General features: G+C 43.1%; 1 protein-coding gene and 1 pseudogene across 1 annotated transcript in view; both read left to right on the forward strand.

The window, feature by feature from the left end:
* GNAL (G protein subunit alpha L) overlaps positions 1 to 12,537 on the forward strand; it is a 201,081-nt gene that overhangs the window by 24,244 nt on the left and 164,300 nt on the right. The window lies entirely within an intron of this gene.
* LOC112611403 overlaps positions 2,225 to 12,537 on the forward strand; it is a 37,251-nt pseudogene continuing 26,938 nt past the window's right edge.

A 12,537-nucleotide genomic window follows, 5' to 3' on the forward strand; every position in this document is an offset into this window, starting at 1 on the left:
GAGGTCATGTCCTTTGCAGGAACACGGATAGAGCTGGAGTCCATCGTCCTTAGCAAACTAACGTGGGAACAGAAAACCAAATACTGCATATTCTCACTTGTAAGTGGTAGATAAATGATGAGAACACATGGACCCATAGAGGGGAACAGTACACACTGGAATCTTTCAGAGAGTGGAGGTTGGGAGGTGGAAGAGGATCAGGAAAAATAACTAATGGGTACTAGGCTTAATACCTGGGTAATGAAATAATCTGTACAATAAACCCTCAAGACACAATTTTGCCTATATAATAAACCTGCACATGTACCTCTGAACCTAAAATAAAAGTTAAGAAAAAAAAAGAAATCAGCCTTAAGAAAACATGCTAAACAAGTCTCCTAGAAATAGGTATATGGATTGCTTATATCTTCATATTACATGACAGTGTTAGAAGATAATCTAATGTACTACTAAGAAATACAATCAATTATTAAATAAATAATGTTCCAGACAAAATACCTAGCAGTTTAAAAAAATATATTGCATTCTTTATCAGATGGCCAAGGTAATACATGTTCACAGGGGAAAATTTGAAAAGTAGGATAAAGAAGAAAAATAAAAAGCAAAGAATCTTATGTGACATGATCATTTATTCTTACATTTTCTTAAATTTCTAGTGCAAATCGTCATTCATTTTTCAAGAATCTGAAAAGTGACTGGCATTTATCATTATCTTTAAGGTTAGTTAGATATTGACATTTGATTTAAGTCATTTGGAGACCATCAGCCATAATGCAAGTGTGCTATATAATCAATATGGCAGAGTCAATATCATTGAGTAGTTGGTACTACAGGTGCACAAAATCAGGGATTTTACATTGTGTCTTTGTTTCAGAGTCTTGGTAATATAATGCACCTTTTATTTTTCTAAATATGACTATAAGTTATTTAAGTGGAATAATGTTTATGAAAGACCTCTCAACCTCATTTATAAAATCATTCACAGATTTATCCCTTATAGCCAAAAAACCAAAACTGTACCTGAAAATGGATTTTCCCCTGCTCTACTTTCAAATAATGATTAGATAACAAGCATCCTCTGAGCTTTCACTTTACCTCCAGTGGATATTTGTTCTCAGTGTTTCTCTGAACAGCATTAACAATTGCCCTAATAAACCAGTTCTAAATGCGAGAACTGCACTGTACGAAGATGATGATCTGTGACTTGTTCTCTTCCTCCTAGTGACTATATGTAGTGAAGAATGGTTACTGTGTCCTTTTCTGTCTTTTCATTAGAGTTTGTCCTAATGGTCTCAGAATTTCATGATGAATATTTTGTCAGGTTGTTTCCATTTTTAAAGCCCTGACTTTAAAAAGCAAACTTAATACAACTGCCATGAACTAAATGGTGCACAAACTAACGAAAAGAAAATTAAAAATTTGCTGATGAATTGGATGTAAATAGGAGAGAAGGTGAGGAATCAAGGCTGATTGTCATTTGGTGGGGAAGGATAGAGCTAAAATGTATTGAGGACCTCCTATATGTACTATATATTCTCCAAACATCATAACTATTTAAAAACATTATAACTATATAAATAGTTAAAACTGTTGTGTCTGAATTCTATCATTAAAAATAAAAAGTGTATCCTCACAATTTAAATGAAGACACCAGTCACATGATGGTTGAGGACTGAAGGAGTGTAGGTTTTTGGTGTGTGTGTTTTTTTTTTAATTTATCTTCTTTACAAACGATAGGAAGACTGACAGCAGCAAAGACGCATTGCAAAACAGTCAGGGTTACCAGAGAGTCATGTTATTATAAAAGGTACCTAGTATTGCTGTATTCCAACCTGAGTTTAGGTGGATAAAATCCAAAGCCTCGGTTTCTTCCTTTAATGACATTGGCATTTTATTCAAACAGAGGGAAACTGAGACCATCAGGCAGCTGAACAGCTGAGTCTGTGTTAAATACAAGTGGAAGAAGAAATCCAGGAAAATCTAGGTTCCTCTTATCTAAGTCATGCAATCTGTTGCTATTAAATTGCTTGCGCCCTGGATGTGTAGTTGGGTTGCAACTTTTGGAGACAAATCCGCACACCTACTATTCCTTAAAGCATTTGAGTGGCTAATGCCTCACCATTGGAAGGGTGGAAACAGGCTGCCGTGGGCAGTGCAGAGCTGCGCTCACACCATACCGCAGTGGCCATGGACAATGCTGCACTCACACCATACCACAGTGGCCATGGACAGTGCAGAGCTGCGCTCACACCAGACCGCGGCGGCCATGGACAGTGCAGAGCTGCACTTACACCATACTGCAGTGGCCATGGACAGTGCAGAGCTGCACTCACACCATACTGCTGTGGCCATGGACAATGCTGCACTCACACCATACTGCAGTGGCCATGGACAGTGCAGAGCTGTGCTCACACCATACCGCGGCGGCCATGGACAATGCAGAGCTGCACTCACACCATACCACGGTGGCCATGGACAGTGCAGAGCTGCACTCACACCATACCGCGGCGGCCGTGGACAGTGCAGAGCTGTGCTCACACCATACCGCGGCGGCAACATCAAGACATTTACAGCAGCGTGTGTGTGCAAGCAACAGAGTGCAAGAGACAGATGTCCTTGGGAGGTTGGCGAACCACACAGCATACCTGCTTGCTGTTTTCTGCGTGTGTTCCACAGCAGGGCTCCTCAACCTTTAATGGACATTTGAATCCCCAAGGATATTGATAAAATGCAGATTCTGATGTAGTAGGTCTCAGGTGGGGCCCACGATTCCGTTTTCCCAGCAAGCACCACGTGATGCTTATCAGGCTGGATTGAGAACTGTATTTTGAATAGCAAGGTGAGTCTAGACCAGGAGTTAGCAGACTGTTTCTGTAAGATCAATAGTTTAGCTTTTATAGACTAAGAGACAAAATCAAGGACATTATATAGATACTTACATAAGAAGAGAGAAAACAAATTTCCACCACATTTTTCTTAATGAAATCTAAAACGTAAAATATAACAAAAATAATCGAGTACAATTTTTTGTAAGATAGGTCTACTAATAAGAAGAATGAAGCTGTTTTGGGGGAGGGATAACATTTCACTGCATTAATGTTCAAAGTAAGTGCTCCCATTGTCACAATCAATAGCAAATGTCATCTGTCAAGGCTGACTTGTCGACGTTATGTGTTTCATCTTTGCAAATGTCTTTTCACTCAGACAGATACTGCCAAATATGGATGTCAGTCCACAAGCTTGTGATTTTTAATTGAGCATATTCATCATTTGGAAGACATCTATAAATTGTGTTTGATTCTTCTCTTGATATCTGCCTTCTGGCATTGCATAACATTGCAAACTAATCACTTCCAATTGAAGTTGAAATGGAAAAGTGGAAGCTTCTCAATTGCACAGTTAAATGGATGTCGAAATTTGGAAATTTCCTTTGTACTTTTGTCAAGTTGTAAAAAGACTCCTGGAATTGTCATTTGAGCTTAGAAAATATTTCTGCTGCAAATTTGTGTGGAAACGGAGAGCTCACTTCCTGTTTTACCTTTTGACAGCACAGGAAGTATGCAAAGCACCTTGACATTGTTTATGATTCAAGCAACACTAATGTCCCTAAATAACTTTATTGCAGTATAAGATTTGCATATGGATGCAATTTTACCTTATAATTTTAGGTTGAATTACTTAGGCAAAAGCCAATTTTCAAAGCAGTTCAGTGTTCAATAATGGAGATTGTCAAAGGTTCTTCTCTTCCAGAAAAGTGTTCATCTCAGCTCTAAGTTAAAAAATTCACAGTAAAACTTTACCACTGCTAAGCCACTGTACTGCTGTAAGGTAAGTCAGGATACTCAGCTTCTGTCTTTAGCAAACATTAATGAAACTGACGATGTTCACAGAAGTCAAGCTCACTCCTGATGCTAAGGGTTCAAAAGCTCATGACAGATTCAAACATTGTCTGCCGAGTACTTGCTAGTGAGTAGTAAGATAAATAACGATGGGATTTTAAAACCTTACATTTAACAAGCTTGGTACATTTGTCCAACTAAGCCTTTTTCTGCTCCACATATATTTTTAGCACCGTCAGTGGTCACTCTTCTTAGTGGATTCCACTTCTTCAAGTTCACTGAATGAATGTTTCCTTAATGTCTTTGAAAGTAGTCTCACCAGCCGGACACGGTGACTCAAGTGCCTGTAATCCTATCACTTTGGGAGGTCGAGGTGGGCAGATCACCTGAGGTCAGGAGTTCAAGACCAGACTGGCCAACATGGTGAAACCCCATCTCTATTAAAAATACAAAAGTTAGCCGGGCATGGTGGCAGGTGCTTATAATCCCAGCTACTCTGGAGGCTGAGACAGGAGAATCTGTCTCTGGTAGCCAGCCACCACACCTGGCTAATTTTTGTATTTTTCGTCAGAGTCGGGTTTTCACCATATTGGCTAGGCTGGTCTCGAACTCCTGACCTCAGGTGATCTGCCCACCGTGGCCCTGAATCCGCGAGGCAGAGATTGCAGCGAGCCAATATCACACCATTGCACTCTCCAGTGAAACTCTGTCTAAATAAATAAATAAATAAAACAGTCTCACCATAGCTAATTCACAAAGACAGTTCACAGAGGCTAAATTTTCAGTTCCTTTGAACTCAGCATTGACTCCTTGAATAAACAGTAACAACCAAGCATCATCGGTATTAACATCACTAGCCGAGGAAAGCCACTCAGAATCATTCACCTTGGTTTTGAATTGACAAATAATGTTGTTCCCGACATTCTCAACTCTCCAAACGACTGTTCTCGCCAAAAGACTAACAGTTTATTTTCTCTGGACACATTTCTTCAGCAGTTGCAATCAAACACCAGCAAATGATTGTTCCTGCTTGGCTAACAAATGAGCCACTCAGAAACTTAACTTGGGTAAAGAAAATTCTGCTGTGATGAGGGATTCCATTTGAAGTTTTCTGATTCTTCTGACCTTTGCTTTTCTGTGGGTTGGGGATATTGTAGTGAGTTGTAGGTCTGCTAACAGTGACAGATATTATATATTCTTCTAGCAGAGACATAGCATCATTGCATAATACAACAGTGCTTCGCCATGTAATTTGATAGCAAATAAAGCACCTTTCACTGTGCCATAAAGATGGGAGGCTCTAAGTCCACTTGTTTCTTGCTTTGACAAAGTAGGTATTTACTAATAATAAAAAATAAAATGTCGGCCGGGTGCGGTGGCTCACGTCTGTAAGCCTAGCACTTTGGGCGGCCAACGTGGGCAGATCACCTGAAGTCAGGAGTTCGAGACCAGCCTAGCCAACATGTTGAAACCCCGTCTCTAACTAAAAAATACAAAAATTGGGCAGGGCATGGTGGCTCACACCTGTAATCCCAGCACTTTGGGAGGCCAAGGTGGGCGGATCACCTGAGGTCAGGAGTTCGAGACCAGCCTGACCAACACGGAGAAACTCTGTCTCTACTAAAAATACAAAATTAGCTGGGCGTGGTGGTGCATGCCTATAATCCCAGCTACTCGAGAGGCTGAGGCAGGAGAATCACTTGAACCCAGGAGGCGGAGGTTGCAGTGAGCCGAGATCGCACCATTGCACTCCAACCTGGGCAACAAAAGCGAAACTTCCTTTCAAAAAAAAAAAAAATTATCCAAGCATGGTGGCGCACACCTGTAATCCCAGCTACTCCAGAGGCTAAGGCAGGAGAATCACTTGAACGTGGGAGGCGGAGGTTGCAGTGAGCCAAGATCGTGCCACTGCACTCCAGCCTGGGTGACAGAGTGAGACTGTCTTGAAAAAAATTAAAATTAAAATTAAAAAATAAAACGTTGTAGTCTGTACAACATGAAAACAGGCCAAGGCCACAATACATAAATGGAGGAGTGTGACTGTGTTCCAATAAAACTTTATAAACACGTTTGAATTTCATATAGTTCTCACATGTCATGAAATCATCCTCTTTTTGTTATTTTGCAACCATTTAAAAAATGTAAAAATCATTCTCAGCTCATACAAAAACAGGCAGGAAGACAGATTTGGCCCACAGGCCTTGGTTTGCTAATCCCTGGTCTAGACTCTACAGACAACCCCAAGCACATGAACAAGATATTCATTCTAAAAGGTCATTTTATCAAGAGCAAAACTACCCCCATTTATTGCTATGAAAGAGGCACACAGTGCTATTCAAATACTTATCAAATACATATAGGAACCTCAGCAGGCCCTTCACACACAAGGTGGTGTCATCCAGGCACCCTGAAGTGCTCCAGCCCTTTGCATTAATATCCCAGAAAAGGAGGTGGGGCCCTGCAGGAAGCCGAGCCCACTCCTGTGATATCTGAGTATCCTTGGAGATCCCACTCGCCTTTCTTCTGTCCACGGGCCCTGGGAGTCCCTCCCCTCTTTCCTGACACAGCCTGTCCCTCCCGGTGGGTGGCACAGCACAGGAGTGGACCTAACGGGAGTGTGGCACCTCTCCCCGACTCTGCATAGACCCTTTTGTACACATAAAGAATTCCCTTCTCTTCTGAGTGTGAAAGGCAGGCTTGGTTTGGGATGAGAAGGACCTGGTCTTCAGAAGGGGGTCCTACCCTCTTGGAGAGAGTGGAAAATAGCTGAAAGCCTACTGTAGTCATTTCCTCTTGCTGCTGTCTTGAATTACAGCAAACTTAGTGGCTTGAAACAGCACAAATTTACTATCTTACCCATCCTTAGGTTAGAAGCCTGTATGAATCTGTTCTTGCATTGCTATAAAGAAATGCCTGAGACTGGGAAACTTACAAAGAAAAGAGGTTTAATTGGCTCACAGTTCCACAAGCTGTACAGAAAGCATGATGCTGGCATCTGCTCAGCTTCTCGGGTGGGCGGGCCTCAGGAAACTTACAATCATGGCAGAAGGCAAAGGGGGAGCAGCACTTTACATGGCTGGAGCAGGAGCAAGAGAGAGGGTGGTTCTAAACAACCACATCTTACAAGAGCTCTCTATTATAACGACAGCACCGCGGAAGGATGCTGTTAAACCATGAGAAACCACCTCCACGATCCAGTCACCTCCCACCAGGCCCCATCTCCAACACTGGGAATTCCAATTTAACATGAGATTTGGTGGGGACACAGATCTAAACCTTATCAGAGCCCTACAGGAGTCTCCCCGCGCTGGGGTCAGGGTCAGGGGGCAGGTTCCCTTTTGGAGGCTCCCGGAGAGAATTTGCTTCCTTGCCTGTCTCAGCTGCTGTAGACCACCTGCATTCCTTGGCTAGTGGCCCCTTCCTCACCTCCAGCACCATCAGCTTCTCATACTGTCGTCTCTGCTTCTGCCTCCTCCCTCTCCTCTTCCACTTTTTTTTTTTTTGAGACACAGTCTTGCTCTGTCACCCAAGCTGGAGTGCAGTGGCACGATCCTGGCTCACAGCAAGCTCCACCTCCTGGGTTCCCACCATTCTCCTGCCTCAGCCTCCCAAGTAGCTGGAACTACAGGCGCCCGCCACCACGCCTGGCTAATTTTTTTTTTTTTTTTTTTTTTTGTATTTTTAGTAGAGACTGGGTTTCACCGAGTTAGCCAGGATGGTCTTGATCTCCTGACCTCATGATCCACCCTCCTCAGCCTCCCAAAGTGCTGGGATTACAGGCGTGAGCCACCGTGCCCAGCCTTCTCTTCCACTTTTAAGGACCCTTGTGATGGCATTGGTCCCACCAGGATAATCCAGGCTCATCTCCCTTTCTCAAGGTCGGTCTATTTGTAACCTAATTCCCTCTGCCAGGGAGCCTGATGTATTCACAGGCTCTGGGAGTAGGATGGGGACACCTTTTGGGCCCAGATCCTTCCAGCCACACCCTTCCTCTGCCTGGGCATCCCACCCTGCTTCTGCCCACACCTGCCCTTTCTCACTACAGAAATTAAAAGGCATCTCATTTGCTAGTGTTTTCTTTTTGTTTCTTTTTGTCTCTCTTTTTCTTTTTCTTTTTTTTTTTTTTGTCTTTTTAAATTTCAGGCCATGATTAGGAAAGGGTTTCAAGCACTGCTCTTCAAAATTCACTGTACATCAAACCACAGGTGGTCTCACGCAGATTTTGATTGTGTCTGAGCTATACCACAGGTTTTGATTCCTTAGGCCTAAGGTGGGGCCCTAAGAGTCACATTTCTAGCAAGCTCCCAGGTGACACTGATCCTCCTGTTTCAGACACTTTGAGCAGTATGCTGTGGATGCCAGGCTGCTGCTGTGTTGAGAGGTGGTTTGACCACGCTTTGATGGCAGCACTGTGAGTGTGCTGGGCATTTGGCATTATCAGTCTTGGCCTCCCAGAATCTGAACCTGGCTGTATTTGAGAACTCCCCTGGCGTGTAAGCTTTTAGAAGCTCTTCCTTTTTTTTTTTTTTTTTTTTTTTTTGACAGATGAACTAAACTTATTTTTTTAATTTATTTTTATTTTTTTATTATACTTTATGTTCTAGGGTACATGTGCACAACGTGCAGGTTTGTTACATACGTATACATGTGCCATGTTGGTGTGCTGCACCCATTAACTCGTCATTTACATTAGGTATTTCTCCTCATGCTATCCCTCTCGCTTCCCCCAACCCCACAACAGGCCCTGGTGTGTGATGTTCCCCTTCCTGTGTCCAAGTGATCTCATTGTTCAATTCCCACCTATGAGTGAGAACGTGTGGTGTTTGGTTTTATGTTCTTGCGACAGTTTGCTGAGAATGATGGTTTCCAGCTGCATCCATGTCCCTACAAAGGACATGAACTCACCCTTTTTTATGGCTGCATAGTATTCCATGGTGTATATGTGCCACATTTTCTTAATCTAGTCTATCATTGAGGGACATTTGGATTGGTTCCAAGTCTTTGCTATTGTGAATAGTGCTGCAATAAACATATGTGTGCATGTGTCTTTATAGCAGCATGATTTATAATCCTTTGGGTATATACCCAGTAATGGGATGGCTGGGTCAAATGGTATTTTTAGTTCCAGATCCTTGAGGAATCGCCACACTGTCTTCCACAATGGTTGAACTAGTTTACAATCCCACCAACAGTGTAAAAGTGTTCCTATTTCTCCACATCCTCTCCAGCACCTGTTGTTTCCTGACTTTTTAATGATTGCCATTCTAACTGGTGTGAGATGGTATCTCATTGTGGTTTTGATTTGCATTTCTGTGATAGCTAGTGATGATGAGCATTTTTTCATGTGTCTGTTGGCTGAATAAATGTCTTCTTTTGAGAAGTGTCTGTTCATATCCTTTGCCCACTTTTTGATAGGGTTGTTTGTTTTTTTCTTGTAAATTTGTTTGAGTTCTTTGTAGGTTCTGGATATTAGCCCTTTGTCAGATGACTAGATTGCAAAAATGTTCTCCCATTCTGTAGGTTGCCTGTTCACTCTGATGGTAGTTTTTTGTTTTGTTTTGTTTTGTTTTGTTTTTTGCTGTGCAGAAGCTCTTTAGTTTAATTAGATCCCATTTGTCAATTTTGGCTTTTGTTGCCTTTGCTTTTGGTGTTTTAGACATGAAGTCCTTGCCCATGCCTGTGTTGTGAATGGTATTGCCTAGGTTTTCTTCTAGGGTTTTTATGGTTTTAGGTCTAACATTTAAGTCTCTAATCCACCTTGAATTAATTTTTGTATAAGGAGTAAGGAAGGGATCCAGTTTCAACTTTCTACTTATGGCTAGCCAGTTTTCCCAGCACCATTTATTAAATAGGGGATCCTTTCCCCATTTCTTGTTTTTGTCAGGTTTGTCAAAGATCAGATGGTTACAGATGTGTGGTATTATTTCTGAGGGCTCTGTTCTGTTCCATTGGTCTATATCTCTGTTTTGGTACCAGTACCATGCTGTTTTGGTTACTGTAGCCTTGTAGTATAGTTGGAAGTCAGGTAGCGTGATGCCTCCAGCTTTGTTCTTTTGACTTAGGATTGTCTTGGCAATGCGGGCTCTTTTTTGGTTCCATATGAACTTTAAAGTAGTTTTTTCCAATTCTGTGAAGAAAGTCATTGGTAGCTTAATGGAGACGGCATTGAATCTATAAATTACCTTGGGCAGTATCGCCATTTTCACAATATTGATTCTTCCTATCCATGAGCATGGAATGTTCTTCCATTTGTTTGTGTCCTCTTTTATTTCATTGAGCAGTGGTTTGTAGGTCTCCTTGAAGAGGTCCTTCACATCCCTTGTAAGTTGGATTCCTAGGTATTTTATTCTCTTTGAAGCAATTGTGAATGGGAGTTCATTCATGATTTGGTTCTCTGTTATTTGTGTATAAGAATGCTTGTGATTTTTGCACATTGATTTTGTATCCTGAGACTTTGCTGAAGTTGCTTATCAAACTCAATCAAAACCGCTCAACTACATGGAAACTGAACAACCTGCTCCTGAATGACTACATACCAAAATCTCTGGGACACAGTTAAAGCAGTGTGTAGAGGGAAATTTATAGCACTAAATGCCCACAAGAGAAAGCAGGAAAGATCTAAAATTGACACCCTAACATCACAATTAAAAGAACTAGAGCAAACACATTCAAAAGCTAGCAGAAGGCAAGAAATAACTAAGATCAGAGTAGAGCTGAAGGAGACAGAGATACAAGAAACCCTACAAGCTCTTCCTTTTATGAGGCAGAGTCCTCCTGGCATCTGGAGAAGCTGAAAAAGCCAGACGGGCCCCTCCCAGCCCCTGAGGCAGCTGTGGCTTAGCTGAGAGCAGACACCCCAGTGGACTCACTGGCCGGCCCCACCCTAGAAAACAGCACACCAAGAAGCAGGTGCTATAGGACCCTTGCCAGCCACATTCAGTGCCAGGGAAAGCAGTGGCAGCAGTTCTGGCCACTGGACCAGGGTCTGTACTGTGATGTCCTGGGCAGGGACCAAGGCAGGGGCAATGGCTCGCTTCCCTGGTTTGGTTCTGCTCTGTCACTGTGGACATTGTACCTAGCTACAGAGACTCCAAACTCTGGTCTACAAGCAATCCATTTTTTTTTTTTTTGAGTTTTGTTTGTTTTCTGTTTCATTTTTAATTAATAGAGTTTATTTTTTTAGAGCAATTTTAGATTTACAGAAAAGTTGAGCAGAAAGTACAGAGTTCCCATTTACCTTCCCCCACAGGGTCCCCTATTAACATCTTGATGCATTTGTTACACTATGTGTAACAATAATATGACACATTTGTTACAATCAGTGAAACTGCATTGATCACCCACAGTCCATAGTTTACATTTGGAGTCCACTGTTGGTGCTGTATATGCTGTGGGTTTGGGCAAATGTATAAGGCTATGTATCCACATTATGGTATCACACAGAATAGTTTCACTGCCCTAAAAATCCTCTGTGTTTCACCTGTTCACCCCTTCCTCCCCCCAGGCCCCGGAGCCACTGATCTTTTCACTGTCTCCACGGTTCTCCTCTTTCCAGAGTGTCACATCCTGAGAATCACAGAGTGTGCAGCGTTTTCAGGCTGGCTTCTTTCACTGAGCATTGTGTGTTAGTATAATTCATATTCACTTCCTAGGACTGCCCTGATAGAACACCACAGGCTGTGTGGCTTATACCACAGACATGGACTTTCTCATAGTTCTGCCTGCTGACAGGATGTCCCTTCCCCACTGCCCTTCAGCGATGTCCCAGAGAGAGGCTGCAGTGCTGCAGCTGTCCTCTTCCAGGGCGTGCCTGCAAATCGTGCAGAACCATCCACACACATGACCCGAGTCTTCTTTTCCTCTGTCGGCTGATCGTAGGGAACTTCCAGTGAGGCTGCAGGTGCAGTCAGGGGACCGAAGGTATGATAGCAGGAGTGGGGACCACAGGAATTTGGGCCACTTCTGCATATAACTTCCTGGTGCCTTCGGGGCCTGCTCAGGCCCAGTCATGACCACCGACTTCCATTTGATGATGGAGTGCTGCCGTGCACGCCTGATGTTAGAGCGTCAACCCCCAGCACATGTCCCGTGGTAACTCAGTGGCCTGCAGTCAAGCATTCAGCGTCTACTGAGGCCCACGAGCAGGCCAAGGGTTGTTTCTTAAAAAGAGAGTCATTATCCCTGGAGAATGATAGCGCCTTGCTCCAAAATCCTAGAGACCTGTGCTGCAATTTGCTTCTGGGGCCTGCCAAAGGCTCCAAACAGCATCTCCATCTGCCTCCGACACCTCGAGCCCCGTGGGATCTGCTGGGTCATATGGCCCGAAGGGGAGAGCAGCTTGCTCTCTGGACCTGTTACAGAGCCTTCTCTTGTTCTGGGTGCCACTCAAAACTAGCAGCTTTTTGGATCACTAAATAAAGGAGCCTGAGTCACACACCCAACTGTTAGGGGCTGCCTCCCACAAAATCATAGATTGAAGTCCTAAGCCCCAGCCTCTCAGAATGTGACTGCATTTGGAGATTGGGGATTTAAAGGGTTATTAGGATAAAATGAGATTAGGATAGACCCTAATCCAGTATGCCTGCTGTCCTTATAAGAAGAGGAGATTAGGACACAGACAGGCACAGAGGGAAGACCATGTGAAGACCCAGGGAGAGGACGCTGTCTGCAAGCCAGGGAAAGAGACCTCAGAAGAGAC

This window comes from Theropithecus gelada, chromosome 18 (genome assembly GCF_003255815.1).
Source record: "Theropithecus gelada isolate Dixy chromosome 18, Tgel_1.0, whole genome shotgun sequence".
Classification (NCBI taxonomy): domain Eukaryota; kingdom Metazoa; phylum Chordata; class Mammalia; order Primates; family Cercopithecidae; genus Theropithecus; species Theropithecus gelada.